The following is a 12,573-nucleotide window of genomic DNA, read 5'->3' as shown; positions in this document are numbered from 1 at the left end:
AGAGTTCCAAATACATCTATCAATATAGGAGAAAACAGAGTGAAACCTAAAAATTCAAACTGTTACTGGAAACGAACGCTTCAACGTAGAAGAACGAAATTTTGGGAACCAAGTCGCCTTAGTGTACTGATCATTACCTGAAAGTATCATCCAGTTTGGGTGAAAAAGTATTTGCTGAGATTTCTGGAGGTTCGTAATTTTTGGAAGCTTGGCAACCCCTTTCCATGAAAGTGTTTCTCGCCAGTCACTGCTTAGGGCTACATCAAGAGGAAACAAAATATAGAGATAGAACGTAAAACTACTTTATTGTGTCAAGTTTCAAGAAGCTAGCACAAACCGTGTTGGATTTAGAGTTCCAAATACATCTATCAATATAGGAGAAAACAGAGTGAAACCTAAAAATTCAAACTGTTACTGGAAACGAACGCTTCAACGAAGAAGAACGAAATATGGGGAACCAAGTCGCCTTAGTGTACTGATCATTACCTGAAAGTATCATCCAGTTTGGGTGAAAAAGTATTTGCTGAGATTTCTGGAGATTCGTAATTTTTGGAAGCTTGGCAACCCCTTTCCATGAAAGTGTTTCTCGCCAGTCACTGCTTAGGGCTACATCAAGAGGAAACAAAACATAGAGATAGAACGTGAAACTACTTTATTGTGTCAAGTTTCAAGAAGCTAGCACAAACCGTGTTGGATTTAGAGTTCCAAATACATCTATCAATATAGGAGAAAACAGAGTGAAACCTAAAAATTCAAACTGTTACTGGAAACGAATGCTTCAACATAGAAGAACGAAATTTTAGGAACCAAGTCGCCTTAGTGTACTGATCATTACCTGAAAGTATCATCCAGTTTGGGTGAAAAAGTATTTGCTGAGATTTCTGGAGATTCGTAATTTTTGGAAGCTTGGCAACCCCTTTCCATGAAAGTGTTTCTCGCCAGTCACTGCTTAGGGCTACAGCAAGAGGAAACAAAACATAGAGATAGAACGAGAAACTACTTTATTGTGTCAAGTTTCAAGAAGCTAGCACAAACCGTGTTGGATTTAGAGTTCCAAATACATCTATCCATATAGGAGAAAACAGAGTGAAACCTAAAAATTCAAACTGTTACTGGAAACGAACGCTTCAACGTAGAAGAACGAAATGTGGGGAACCAAGTCGCCTTAGTGTGCTGATCATTACCTGAAAGTATCATCCAGTTTGGGTGAAAAAGTATTTGCTGAGATTTCTGGAGATTCGTAATTTTTGGAAGCTTGGCAACCCCTTTCCATGAAAGTGTTTCTCGCCAGTCACTGCTTAGGGCTACAGCAAGAGGAAACAAAACATAGAGATAGAACGTGAAACTACTTTATTGTGTCAAGTTTCAAGAAGCTAGCACAAACCGTGTTGGATTTAGAGTTCCAAATACATCTATCAATATAGGAGAAATCAGAGTGAAACCTAAAAATTCAAACTGTAACTGGAAACGAACGCTTCAACATAGAAGAACGAAATTTTGGGAACCAAGTCGCCTTAGTGTACTGATCATTACCTGAAAGTATCATCCAGTTTGGGTGAAAAAGTATTTGCTGAGATTTCTGGAGATTCGTAATTTTTGGAAGCTTGGCAACCCCTTTAAATGAAAGTGTTTCTCGCCAGTCACTGCTTAGGGCTACATCAAGAGGAAACAAAACATAGAGATAGAACGTAAAACTACTTTATTGTGTCAAGTTTCAAGAAGCTAGCAGAAACCGTGTTGGAATTAGAGTTCCAAATACATCTATCAATATAGGAGAAAACAGTGAAACCTAAAAATTCAAACTGTTACTGGAAACGAACGCTTCAACGTAGAAGAACGTAATGTGGGGAACCAAGTCGCCTTAGTGTACTGATCATTACCTGAAAGTATCATCCAGTTTGGGTGAAAAACTTTTTGCTGAGATTTCTGGAGATTTGTAATTTTTGGAAGCTTGGCAACCCCTTTCCATGAAAGTGTTTCTCGCCAGTCACTGCTTAGGGCTACATCAAGAGGAAACAAAACATAGAGAGAGAACGTGAAACTACTTTATTGTGTCAAGTTTCAAGAAGCTAGCACAAACCGTGTTGGATAGAGTTCCAAATACATCTATCAATATAGGAGTAAACAGAGTGAAACCTAAAAATTCAAACTGTTACTGGAAACGATCGTTTCAACGTAGAAGAACGAAATTTGGTGAAGCAAGTGGGCTTAGTGTACTGATCATTACCTGAAATTATCATCCAGTTTGGGTGAAAAACTATTTGCTGAGATTTCTGGAGATTCGTAATTTTTGGAAGCTTGGCAACCCCTTTCCTTGAAAGTGTTTCTCGCCAGTCACTGCTTAGGGCTACATCAAGAGGAAACAAAACATAGAGATAGAACGTAAAACTACTTTATTGTGTCAACTTTCAAGAAGCTAGCACAAACCGTGTTGGATTTAGAGTTCCAAATACATCTATCAATATAGGAGAAAACAGAGTGAAACCTAAAAATTCAAAGTGTTACTGGAAACGAACGCTTCAACGTAGAAGAACGTAATGTGGGGAACCAAGTCGCCTTAGTGTACTGATCATTACCTATAAGTATCATCCAGTTTGGGTGAAAAAATATTTGCTGAGATTTCTGGAGATTCGTATTTTTGGAAGCTTGGCAACCCTTTTCCATGAAAGTGTTTCTCGCCAGTCACTGCTTAGGGCTGCAGCAAGAGGAAACAAAACAGAGAGATAGAACGTGAAACTACTTTATTGTGTCAAGTTTCAAGAAGCTAGCACAAACCGTGTTGGATTTAGAGTTCCAAATACATCTATCAATATAGGAGTAAACAGAGTGAAACCTAAAAATTCAAACTGTTACTGGAAACGAACGCTTCAACATAGAAGAACGAAATTTGGGAAACCAAGTTGCCTTAGTGTACTGATCATTACCTGAAAGTACAATCCAGTTTGGGTGAAAAAGTATTTGCTGAGATTTCTGGAGATTCATAATTTTTGGAAGCTTGGCAACCCCTTTCCATGAAAGTGTTTCTCGCCAGTCACAGCTTAGGGCTACATCAAGAGGAAACAAAACATAGAGAGAGAACGTGAAACTACTTTATTGTGTCAAGTTTCAAGAAGCTAGCACAAACCGAGTTGGATTTAGTGTTCCAAATACATCTATCAATATAGGAGAAAACAGAGTGAAACCTAAAAATTCAAACTGTTACTGGAAACGAAGGCTTCAACGTAGAAGAACGAAATGTGGGGAACCAAGTGGCCTTAGTGTACTGATCATTACCTGAAAGTATCATCCAGTTTGGGTGAAAAAGTATTTGCTGAGATTTCTGGAGATTCGTAATTTTTGGAAGCTTGGCAACCCCTTTCCATGAAAGTGTTTCTCGCCAGTCACTGCTTAGGGCTACATCAAGAGGAAACAAAACATAGAGATAGAACGTGAACCTAATTTATTGTGTCAACTTTCAAGAAGCTAGCACAAACCGTGTTGGATTTAGAGTTCCAAATACATCTATCAATATAGGAGAAAACAGAGTGAAACCTAAAAATTCAAACTGTTACTGGAAACGAACGCTTCAACGTAGAAGAACGTAATGTGGGGAACCAAGTCGCCTTACTGTACTGATCATTACCTGAAAGTATCATCCAGTTTGGGTGAAAAAGTATTTGCTGAGATTTCTGGAGATTCGTAATTTTTGGAAGCTTGGCAACCCCTTTCCATGAAAGTGTTTCTCGCCAGTCACTGCTTAGGGCTACATCAAGAGGAAACAAAACATAGAGATAGAACGTAAAACTACTTTATTGTGTCAAGTTTCAAGAAGCTAGCACAAACCGTGTTGGATTTAGAGTTCCAAATACATCTATCAATATAGGAGAAAACAGAGTGAAACCTAAAAATTCAAACTGTTACTGGAAACGAACACTTCAACGTAGAAGAACGAAATGTGGGGAACCAAGTCGCCTTGGTGTACTGATCATTACCTGAAAGTATCATCCAGTTTGGGTGAAAAAATATTTGCTGAGATTTCTGGAGATTCGTAATTTTTGGAAGCTTGGCAACCCCTTTCCATGAAAGTGTTTCTCGCCAGTCACTGCTTAGGGCTACATCAAGAGGAAACAAAACATAGAGATAGAACGTGAAACTAATTCATTGTGTCAAGTTTCAAGAAGCTAGCACAAACCATGTTGGATTTAGAGTTCCAAATACATCTATCAATATAGGAGTAAACAGAGTGAAACCTAAAAATTCAAACTGCTACTGGAAACGAACGCTTCAATGTAGAAGAACGAAATTTGGTGAAGCAAGTGGGCTTAGTGTACTGATCATTACCTGAAAGTATCATCCAGTTTGGGTGAAAAAGTATTTGCTGAGATTTCTGGAGATTCGTAATTTTTGGAAGCTTGGCAACCCCTTTCCATGAAAGTGTTTCTCGCCAATCACTGCTTAGGGCTACATCGAGGGGAAACAAAACATAGAGATAGAACGTTAAACTACTTTATTATGTCAAGTTTCAAGAAGCTAGCACAAACCGTGTTGGATTTAGAGTTCCAAATACATCTATCAATATAGGAGAAAACAGAGTGAAACCTAAAAATTCAAACTGTTACTGAAAACGAACGCTTCAACGTAGAAGAACGTAATGTGGGGAACCAAATCGCCTTAGTGTACTGATCATTACCTGAAAGTATCATCCAGTTTGGGTGAAAAAGTATTTGCTGAGATTTCTGGAGATTCGTAATTTTTGGAAGCTTGGCAACCCCTTTCCATGAAAGTGTTTCTCGCCAGTCACTGCTTAGGGCTACATCAAGAGGAAACAAAACATAGAGATAGAACGTGAAACTAATTCATTGTGTCAAGTTTCAAGAAGGTAGCACAAACCGTGTTGGATTTAGAGTTCCAAATACATCTATCCATATAGGAGAAAACAGAGTGAAACCTAAAAATTCAAACTGTTACTGGAAACGAAAGGTTCAACATAGAAGAACGAAATTTTGGGAACAAAGTCGCCTTAGTGTACTGATCATTACCTGAAAGTATCATCCAGTTTGGGTGAAAAAGTATTTGCTGAGATTTCTGGAGATTCGTAATTTTTGGAAGCTTGGCAACCCCTTTCCATGAAAGTGTTTCTCGCCAGTCACTGCTTAGGGCTACATCAAGAGGAAACAAAACATAGAGATAGAACGTGAAACTACTTTATTGTGTCAAGTTTCAAGAAGCTAGCACAAACCGTGTTGGATTTAGAGTTCCAAATATATCTATCAATATAGGAGAAAACAGAGTGAAACCTAAAAATTCAAACTGTTACTGGAAACGAACGCTTCAACGTAGAAGAACGTAATGTGGGGAACCAAGTCGCCTTAGTGTACTGATCATTACCTGAAAGTATCATCCAGTTTGGGTGAAAAAGTATTTGCTGAGATTTCTGGAGATTCGTAATTTTTGGAAGCTTGGCAACCCCTTTCCATGAAAGTGTTTCTCGCCAGTCACTGCTTAGGGCTACAGCAAGAGGAAACAAAACATTGAGATAGAACGTGAAACTACTTTATTGTGTCAAGTTTCAAGAAGCTAGCACAAACCGTGTTGGATTTAGAGTTCCAAATACATCTATCAATATAGGAGAAAACAGAGTGAAACCTAAAAATTCAAACTGTTACTGGAAACGAATGCTTCAACATAGAAGAACGAAATTTTGGGAACCAAGTCGCCTTAGTGTACTGATCATTACCTGAAAGTATCATCCAGTTTGGGTGAAAAAGTATTTGCTGAGATTTCTGGAGATTCGTAATTTTTGGAAGCTTGGCAACCCCTTTCCATGAAAGTGTTTCTCGCCAGTCACTGCTTAGGGCTACATCAAGAGGAAACAAAACATAGAGATAGAACGTGAAACTACTTTATTGTGTCAAGTTTCAAGAAGCTAGCACAAACCGTGTTGGATTTAGAGTTCCAAATACATCTATCAATATAGGAGAAAACAGAGTGAAACCTAAAAATTCAAACTGTTACTGGAAACGAACGCTTCAACGTAGAAGAACGTAATGTGGGGAACCAAGTCGCCTTAGTGTACTGATCATTACCTGAAAGTATCATCCACTTTGGGTGAAAAAGTATTTGCTGAGATTTCTGGAGATTCGTAATTTTTGGAAGCTTGGCAACCCCTTTCCATGAAAGTGTTTCTCGCCAGTCACTGCTTAGGGCTACAGCAAGAGGAAACAAAACATAGAGATAGAACGTGAAACTACTTTATTGTGTCAAGTTTCAAGAAGCTAGCACAAACCGTGTTGGATTTAGAGTTCCAAATACATCTATCAATATAGGAGAAAACAGAGTGAAACCTAAAAATTCAAACTGTTACTGGAAACGAACGCTTCAACGTAGAAGAACGAAATGTGTGGAACCAAGTCGCCTTAGTGTACTGATCATTACCTGAAAGTATCATCCAGTTTTGGTGAAAAAGTATTTGCTGAGATTTCTGGAGATTCGTAATTTTTGGAAGCTTGGCAACCCCTTTCCATGAAAGTGTTTCTCGCCAGTCACTGCTTAGGGCTACAGCAAGAGGAAACAAAACATAGAGATAGAACGTGAAACTACTTTATTCTGTCAAGTTTCAAGAAGCTAGCACAAACCGTGTTGGATTTAGAGTTCCAAATACATCTATCCATATAGGAGAAAACAGAGTGAAACCTAAAAATTCAAACTGTTACTGGAAACGAACGCTTCAACGTAGAAGAACGAAATGTGGGGAACCAAGTCGCCTTAGTGTACTGATCATTACCTGAAAGTATCATCCAGTTTGGGTGAAAAAGTATTTGCTGAGATTTCTGGAGATTCATAATTTTTGGAAGCTTGGCAACCCCTTTCCATGAAAGTGTTTCTCGCCAGTCACTGCTTAGGGCTACATCAAGAGGAAACAAAACATAGAGATAGAACGTGAAACTAATTCATTGTGTCAAGTTTCAAGAAGCTAGCACAAACCGTGTTGGATTTAGAGTTCCAAATACATCTATCAATATAGGAGTAAACAGAGTGAAACCTAAAAATTCAAACTGTTACTGGAAACGAACGCTTCAACGTAGAAGAACGAAATTTGGTGAAGCAAGTGGGCTTAGTGTACTGATCATTACCTGAAAGTATCATCCAGTTTGGGTGAAAAAGTATTTGCTGAGATTTCTGGAGATTCGTAATTTTTGGAAGCTTGGCAACCCCTTTCCATGAAAGTGTTTCTCGCCAGTCACTGCTTAGGGCTACATCAAGAGGAAACAAAACATAGAGATAGAACGTGAAACTACTGTACTGTGTCAAGTTTCAAGAAGCTAGCATAAACCGTGTTGGATTTAGAGTTCCAAATACATCTATCAATATAGGAGTAAACAGCGTGAAACCTAAAAATTCAAACTGTTACTGGAAACGAACGCTTCAACATAGAAGAACGAAATTTGGGAAACCAAGTCGCCTTAGTGTACTGATCATTACCTGAAAGTATCATCCAGTTTGGGTGAAAAAGTATTTGCTGAGATTTCTGGAGATTCATAATTTTTGGAAGCTTGGCAACCCCTTTCCATGAAAGTGTTTCTCGCCAGTCACTGCTTAGGGCTACAGCAAGAGGAAACAAAACATAGAGATAGAACGTAAAACTACTTTATTGTGTCAACTTTCAAGAAGCTAGCACAAACCGTGTTGGATTTAGAGTTCCAAATACATCTATCAATATAGGAGAAAACAGAGTGAAACCTAAAAATTCAAACTGTAACTGGAAACGAACGCTTCAACATAGAAGAACGAAATTTTGGGAACCAAGTCGGCTTAGTGTACTGATCATTACCTGAAAGTATCATCCAGTTTGGGTGAAAAAGTATTTGCTGAGATTTCTGGAGATTCGTAATTTTTGGAAGCTTGGCAACTCCTTTCCATGAAAGTGTTTCTCGCCAGTCACTGCTTATGGCTACATCAAGAGGAAACAAAACATAGAGATAGAACGTAAAACTACTTTATTGTGTCAAGTTTCAAGAAGCTAGCACAAACCGTGTTGGATTTAGAGTTCCAAATACATCTATCAATATAGGAGAAAACAGAGTGAAACCTAAAAATTCAAACTGTTACTGGAAACGAACGCTTCAACGTAGAAGAACGAAATTTTGGGAACCAAGTCGCCTTAGTGTACTGATCATTACCTGAAAGTATCATCCAGTTTGGGTGAAAAAGTATTTGCTGAGATTTCTGGAGGTTCGTAATTTTTGGAAGCTTGGCAACCCCTTTCCATGAAAGTGTTTCTCGCCAGTCACTGCTTAGGGCTACATCAAGAGGAAACAAAATATAGAGATAGAACGTAAAACTACTTTATTGTGTCAAGTTTCAAGAAGCTAGCACAAACCGTGTTGGATTTAGAGTTCCAAATACATCTATCAATATAGGAGAAAACAGAGTGAAACCTAAAAATTCAAACTGTTACTGGAAACGAACGCTTCAACGAAGAAGAACGAAATATGGGGAACCAAGTCGCCTTAGTGTACTGATCATTACCTGAAAGTATCATCCAGTTTGGGTGAAAAAGTATTTGCTGAGATTTCTGGAGATTCGTAATTTTTGGAAGCTTGGCAACCCCTTTCCATGAAAGTGTTTCTCGCCAGTCACTGCTTAGGGCTACATCAAGAGGAAACAAAACATAGAGATAGAACGTGAAACTACTTTATTGTGTCAAGTTTCAAGAAGCTAGCACAAACCGTGTTGGATTTAGAGTTCCAAATACATCTATCAATATAGGAGAAAACAGAGTGAAACCTAAAAATTCAAACTGTTACTGGAAACGAATGCTTCAACATAGAAGAACGAAATTTTAGGAACCAAGTCGCCTTAGTGTACTGATCATTACCTGAAAGTATCATCCAGTTTGGGTGAAAAAGTATTTGCTGAGATTTCTGGAGATTCGTAATTTTTGGAAGCTTGGCAACCCCTTTCCATGAAAGTGTTTCTCGCCAGTCACTGCTTAGGGCTACAGCAAGAGGAAACAAAACATAGAGATAGAACGAGAAACTACTTTATTGTGTCAAGTTTCAAGAAGCTAGCACAAACCGTGTTGGATTTAGAGTTCCAAATACATCTATCCATATAGGAGAAAACAGAGTGAAACCTAAAAATTCAAACTGTTACTGGAAACGAACGCTTCAACGTAGAAGAACGAAATGTGGGGAACCAAGTCGCCTTAGTGTGCTGATCATTACCTGAAAGTATCATCCAGTTTGGGTGAAAAAGTATTTGCTGAGATTTCTGGAGATTCGTAATTTTTGGAAGCTTGGCAACCCCTTTCCATGAAAGTGTTTCTCGCCAGTCACTGCTTAGGGCTACAGCAAGAGGAAACAAAACATAGAGATAGAACGTGAAACTACTTTATTGTGTCAAGTTTCAAGAAGCTAGCACAAACCGTGTTGGATTTAGAGTTCCAAATACATCTATCAATATAGGAGAAAACAGAGTGAAACCTAAAAATTCAAACTGTAACTGGAAACGAACGCTTCAACATAGAAGAACGAAATTTTGGGAACCAAGTCGCCTTAGTGTACTGATCATTACCTGAAAGTATCATCCAGTTTGGGTGAAAAAGTATTTGCTGAGATTTCTGGAGATTCGTAATTTTTGGAAGCTTGGCAACCCCTTTAAATGAAAGTGTTTCTCGCCAGTCACTGCTTAGGGCTACATCAAGAGGAAACAAAACATAGAGATAGAACGTAAAACTACTTTATTGTGTCAAGTTTCAAGAAGCTAGCAGAAACCGTGTTGGAATTAGAGTTCCAAATACATCTATCAATATAGGAGAAAACAGTGAAACCTAAAAATTCAAACTGTTACTGGAAACGAACGCTTCAACGTAGAAGAACGTAATGTGGGGAACCAAGTCGCCTTAGTGTACTGATCATTACCTGAAAGTATCATCCAGTTTGGGTGAAAAACTTTTTGCTGAGATTTCTGGAGATTTGTAATTTTTGGAAGCTTGGCAACCCCTTTCCATGAAAGTGTTTCTCGCCAGTCACTGCTTAGGGCTACATCAAGAGGAAACAAAACATAGAGAGAGAACGTGAAACTACTTTATTGTGTCAAGTTTCAAGAAGCTAGCACAAACCGTGTTGGATAGAGTTCCAAATACATCTATCAATATAGGAGTAAACAGAGTGAAACCTAAAAATTCAAACTGTTATTGGAAACGATCGTTTCAACGTAGAAGAACGAAATTTGGTGAAGCAAGTGGGCTTAGTGTACTGATCATTACCTGAAATTATCATCCAGTTTGGGTGAAAAACTATTTGCTGAGATTTCTGGAGATTCGTAATTTTTGGAAGCTTGGCAACCCCTTTCCTTGAAAGTGTTTCTCGCCAGTCACTGCTTAGGGCTACATCAAGAGGAAACAAAACATAGAGATAGAACGTAAAACTACTTTATTGTGTCAACTTTCAAGAAGCTAGCACAAACCGTGTTGGATTTAGAGTTCCAAATACATCTATCAATATAGGAGAAAACAGAGTGAAACCTAAAAATTCAAAGTGTTACTGGAAACGAACGCTTCAACGTAGAAGAACGTAATGTGGGGAACCAAGTCGCCTTAGTGTACTGATCATTACCTATAAGTATCATCCAGTTTGGGTGAAAAAATATTTGCTGAGATTTCTGGAGATTCGTATTTTTGGAAGCTTGGCAACCCTTTTCCATGAAAGTGTTTCTCGCCAGTCACTGCTTAGGGCTGCAGCAAGAGGAAACAAAACAGAGAGATAGAACGTGAAACTACTTTATTGTGTCAAGTTTCAAGAAGCTAGCACAAACCGTGTTGGATTTAGAGTTCCAAATACATCTATCAATATAGGAGTAAACAGAGTGAAACCTAAAAATTCAAACTGTTACTGGAAACGAACGCTTCAACATAGAAGAACGAAATTTGGGAAACCAAGTTGCCTTAGTGTACTGATCATTACCTGAAAGTACAATCCAGTTTGGGTGAAAAAGTATTTGCTGAGATTTCTGGAGATTCATAATTTTTGGAAGCTTGGCAACCCCTTTCCATGAAAGTGTTTCTCGCCAGTCACAGCTTAGGGCTACATCAAGAGGAAACAAAACATAGAGAGAGAACGTGAAACTACTTTATTGTGTCAAGTTTCAAGAAGCTAGCACAAACCGAGTTGGATTTAGTGTTCCAAATACATCTATCAATATAGGAGAAAACAGAGTGAAACCTAAAAATTCAAACTGTTACTGGAAACGAAGGCTTCAACGTAGAAGAACGAAATGTGGGGAACCAAGTGGCCTTAGTGTACTGATCATTACCTGAAAGTATCATCCAGTTTGGGTGAAAAACTATTTGCTGAGATTTCTGGAGATTTGTAATTTTTGGAAGCTTGGCAACCCCTTTCCATGAAAGTGTTTCTCGCCAGTCACTGCTTAGGGTTACATCAAGAGGAAACAAAACATAGAGATAGAACGTGAAACTACTTTATTGTGTCAAGTTTCAAGAAGTTTGCAAAAACCGTGTTGGATTTAGAGTTCCAAATACATCTATCAATATAGGAGAAAACAGAGTGAAACCTAAAAATTCAAACTGTTACTGGAAACGAACGCTCCAACATAAGAGAACGAAATTTGGGGAACCAAGTCGCCTTAGTGTACTGATCATTACCTGAAAGTATCATCCAGTTTGGGTGAAAAAATATTTGCTGAGATTTCTGGAGATTCGTAATTTTTGGAAGCTTGGCAACCCCTTTCCTTGAAAGTGTTTTTCGCCAGTCACTGCTTAGGGCTACATCAAGAGGAAACAAAACATAGAGATAGAACGTGAACCTAATTTATTGTGTCAAGTTTCAAGAAGCTAGCACAAACCGTGTTGGATTTAGAGTTCCAAATACATCTATCAATATAGGAGAAAACAGAGTGAAACCTAAAAATTCAAACTGTTACTGGAAACGAAGGCTTCAACGTAGAAGAACGAAATGTGGGGAACCAAGTCGCCTTAGTGTACTGATCATTACCTGAAAGTATCATCCAGTTTGGGTGAAAAAATATTTGCTGAGATTTCTGGAGATTAGTAATTTTGGAAGCTTGGCAACCCCTTTCCATGAAAGTGTTTCTCGCCAGTCACTGCTTAGGGCTACAGCAAGAGGAAACAAAACATGGAGATAGAACGTGAAACTAGTTTATTGTGTCAAGTTTCAAGAAGCTAGCACAAACCGTGTTGGATTTAGAGTTCCAAATACGTCTATCAATATAGGAGAAAACAGAGTGAAACCTAAAAATTCAAACTGTTACTGGAAACGAACGCTTCAACATAAGAGAACGAAATTTGGGGAACCAAGTCGACTTAGTGTACTGATCATTACCTGAAAGTATCATCCAGTTTGGGTGAAAAAAATATTTGCTGAGATTTCTGGAGATTTGTAATTTTTGGAACCTTGGCAACCCCTTTCCATGAAAGTGTTTCTCGCCAGTCACTGCTTAGGGCTACAACAAGAGGAGACAAAACATAGAGATAGAATGTGAACCTACTTTATTGTGTCAAGTTTCAAGAAGCTAGCACAAACCGTGTTGGATTTAGAGTTCCAAATACATCTA

Source organism: Spermophilus citellus, assembly GCF_964194105.1.
Source record: "Spermophilus citellus genome assembly, chromosome: 8".
Classification (NCBI taxonomy): domain Eukaryota; kingdom Metazoa; phylum Chordata; class Mammalia; order Rodentia; family Sciuridae; genus Spermophilus; species Spermophilus citellus.
Note: the sequence above shows the minus strand (reverse complement) of the source record.